We start from the raw sequence: 4266 nt of genomic DNA, 5'->3' as shown, positions 1-4266 counted from the left end.
TGGGGTTTTGAGGTTGTACCAGGTTTAGTGTTAGCAGGTAAGTGGGTGGAAGCCCGTTTGGGGGCCTTAGGGATTGTGGCAGTTGACATTTGGTCCACAGCCACAGTCCTCGGTTTGGGGACCGGGCGTACAGTGCTAGGTAGTGTGGGCAGACTTTGGTGTACTTGTGGTGTAGGAGCTGGAGGAATGGCATCAGCTACAAGGAGGCCCTGATTCTCAAGACTTCTCAAACCGAGAGTGGCCAGAGTAATAATGCTCTTTTCCATCTCAAGTAGGTTATTTTCGATTCGTGAGAGTCTGAGATCTAGAGGGGAAAGAAGCTTTTTAAGGGATTCCCATACCAGATCCATAAATTCCCTGTCGTTGTTGCCCAAACCATCTATCTGTAAACTTTCAGTATCTGGGGAGGTACCGGGTGATTGCTCGGTGGTTGACCCCGCCCCACCTCCCTCCGTTGGGGGCTGCTTCCCAAGAGGCCGGACACCTTTGGCAGTAGGTGTCGAGCCTTTCGTCAGTGCCAAGTGTTGCGACACCGCGACTTTCGCCTTCTTCCGTGAATAAGCGGAACGAGAGCGAGGCTTCCGGTTTGGTTGGGTAGCACTAGGGGCATTAAAAACCACTGGAGGGGGAAGGATGGTAGTAACATTCTGAGTGCAAGAGGTGGCAGGTACACTCGCTTCCACTAGGTTTGGTTGTAGGACATGGTGTGGGGAAGGCACAAGTGGGAGCGGGGTCGGATGAACCTCAGCCTGTGAAATTATACAATGGGGAATGGGAGGGCGCTCTGGAGTAACTGCCGCAGCTATGGGGCCCAAGGAGGATTTTTTGGAGGTAGCTATAACTTCAGACAATCTTCTAGCAGCTGCCAACTCAAGAGATACCCGAGTTTGGAGCTTGGATATTTCCTGATCAATGGCGTAATTAGTGCGAGTAATGAAGTCATCCATTGGACCACTAATTGGATGACCACCTTTTGAGGCCTTACTCCTGGTTACTCTAGAGCACATATCTTAAGCGGGGGGCAAGGCCAGGCAACAAATATTATGTGGAATGGAGGGCGAAGAGTTAAGCTTTGTGGTCCTCTGTAATAGGGAACAATGGGCGAAAGAGGATGGGCCAGTCCAGTCCGCTCAGTCCTCGAACGGCCTCAAACGGCCCGCTCTTTGCCCGGTCTTCGCCCCGGTCGCTCCCGCGCGCGCTCCCGCGCAGCGTTTGGTGTCCGTATTTGTAGATCCAAGGGGCGGGGTTTGGTGAAGGTGGGGCGGGGCGGTCAGGGAGAGCGGGGCCAGGTGATACGGCCGCTTACACCGGGACTCTTGGGAGTGTGAGTCCCGGGTTCCACTCGCAGCCCTGCAGCCTCTCAGACCCCCACAGAAGCGCCAAGCAGAGGGAGAAATCCGAAGCGGGACCCGCGGAGCGGGTTCCGCGAGTCGTTGACAAAGAGCCTTTACAAACAGCAGCACAGTCCAGGTATGAGAGGAGTGTCCCACGCAGCACAGGGTCCTTCCCTCTTTTCTATTGGTGGAGGTGGGGCGGGGCGGTCAGGGAGAGCGGGGCCAGGTGATACGGCCGCTTACACCGGGACTCTTGGGAGTGTGAGTCCCGGGTTCCACTCGCAGCCCTGCAGCCTCTCAGACCCCCACAGAAGCGCCAAGCAGAGGGAGAAATCCGAAGCGGGACCCGCGGAGCGGATTCCGCGAGCCATTGACAAAGAGCCTTTACAAACAGCAGCACAGTCCAGGTATGAGAGGAGTGTCCCACGCAGCACAGGGTCCTTCCCTCTTTTCTATTGGTGGAGGTGGGGCGGGGCGGTCAGGGAGAGCGGGGCCAGGTGATACGGCCGCTTACACCGGGACTCTTGGGAGTGTGAGTTCCCGGGTTCCACTCGCAGCCCTGCAGCCTCTCAGACCCCCACAGAAGCGCCAAGCAGAGGGAGAAATCCGAAGCGGGACCCGCGGAGCGGGTTCCGCGAGCCGTTGACAAAGAGCCTTTACAAACAGCAGCACAGTCCAGGTATGAGAGGAGTGTCCCACGCAGCACAGGGTCCTTCCCTCTTTTCTATTGGTGGAGGTGGGGCGGGGCGGTCAGGGAGAGCGGGGCCAGGTGATACGGCCGCTTACACCGGGACTCTTGGGAGTGTGAGTCCCGGGTTCCACTCGCAGCCCTGCAGCCTCTCAGACCCCCACAGACGCGCCAAGCAGAGGGAGAAATCCGAAGCGGGACCCGCGGAGCGGGTTCCGCGAGCCGTTGACAAAGAGCCTTTACAAACAGCAGCACAGTCCAGGTATGAGAGGAGTGTCCCACGCAGCACAGGGTCCTTCCCTCTTTTCTATTGGTGGAGGTGGGGCGGGGCGGTCAGGGAGAGCGGGGCCAGGTGATACGGCCGCTTACACCGGGACTCTTGGGAGTGTGAGTCCCGGGTTCCACTCGCAGCCCTGCAGCCTCTCAGACCTCCACAGAAGCGCCAAGCAGAGGGAGAAATCCGAAGCGGGACCCGCGGAGCGGGTTCCGCGAGCCGTTGACAAAGAGCCTTTACAAACAGCAGCACAGTCCAGGTATGAGAGGAGTGTCCCCGATGCTGTGGCAAGACGCTCATTGATCCGGACACCCAGTGTCATGTCTGATTCCCTCCACCGGGACCTGCTTGCAAGCCTCAGGAGTAAAGTGACCCCAAAGAGTGAGAGCCAACTAAAAACTCACCTATATTTACATGCGTGTCATTTGCACTTATCTATGGAAAAACACATTCCCAACAATCCTGATCTAGGTCTCCTCAGAATTTACTGCATTTTGATCTTAAGCAACACAGTTGCACGTTTATTTTTCTAAATAATGTGGCTGGGTCATGTGCTCACTACGCCACTGGATTCAAGCTAGCCTGGCTGATGACGGGTGATGCCCTGAAACCAGTCCCAGGATGCTTGTTTTTCAGTCCAGGAAAGACCTGGACAGGCAGTTCGGGCTCGACTGTTCCCATCGGGCGCAGGGTCACGGTTGATTTGCATATAGCTGGGTCCAAAATGGAATGGCGTGGCGAGCAAAATAACGATGGATTAATCCCAGATCTGTGACCAGGGGTGAATGTTTGACAATGTTCAACCTTCCGTCCATCATCTTTTTGTGTTCCATATGCATTTTAATTGCCATGCCATATCATAAATCTAAATAAATGTATCTATACATTACCCGCGGTGGTCACCATTGGGTAGTTCTAGTTATGTTTCACCAGAGTCCCTCGAACGCAGGGGCATATTTACATGGTCCCTGCGACACCAGAGCATCACTTTTTTTGGCACTCCGGTGGAGCATAATTCCGAGCCATATTTACAAGGCCATCCCAGGCCACCCTGTGTGGCTTTTTATGCCCTTGTAAATATGGCCCCTTTCAGGTAATACTCTACATAAAAGGGCCGTTCCATGGGTTTTTCTGTGGGTGTTCCCACGCAATACTCATGGATGCTGCCGCACTCCCACATTTGCAAGGTTTCATAAACCTGGGAATTCGTCAAATTCTAACGCCTCCCCAGGGGAGACGTTCAAGTGGCACAACAAGGAGAAATACCTTTATTTCTCCTCTTATATTGCACTTTCTATGTGTGCTGCATTCTGCAGCATACAAAGAAGGAGGAAAACACAATCAATGATTCTTTTTGTGCAGGAAGGTATCAATATGTGAGGTCATCAGCAGTGCATGGTGGGGGGCAACGTTATAGTTAGCACTGCTCTGCTAACAATAACTGGTGAATTTCTGTGATATTTTGAGCTCAAAACGTTATGTTGACATATTCAACTAATTACAATGTCACTTCAACCTTTGTTTTTACCAGTGTTTTTCCATCCTCCACCAATGTAGAAAAAGCAAGAGGTCTGCAAACTTTCATGAATATTTGTAAAATGTGCGCAAAATTATTAATGTTGGAAAATCCGACAAATTTCTATCACTGGTTATCCCAACTATAACTACAGAATGGCTACCACTACTCTGTAATATCTATCTATCTATCTATCTATCTATCTATCTATCTATCTATCTATCTATCTATCTATCTATCTATCTATCTATCTATCTATCTATCTATCTATCTATCTATCTATCTATCTATCTATCTATCTATCTATCTATCTACAAATATGTATCCATTCATAAATATATACATTTGGATATATATATATATATATATATATATTCACTAACAAACAAAGATTAAAGGGACGTATATTAAGGTGAAAATGTCGATTAAAACATAACATTTTAAACTAACTAAA

The sequence above is a fragment of the Lissotriton vulgaris genome, chromosome 3_1 (genome assembly GCF_964263255.1).
Source record: "Lissotriton vulgaris chromosome 3_1, aLisVul1.2, whole genome shotgun sequence".
NCBI classification, from domain to species: domain Eukaryota; kingdom Metazoa; phylum Chordata; class Amphibia; order Caudata; family Salamandridae; genus Lissotriton; species Lissotriton vulgaris.
Note: the sequence above shows the minus strand (reverse complement) of the source record.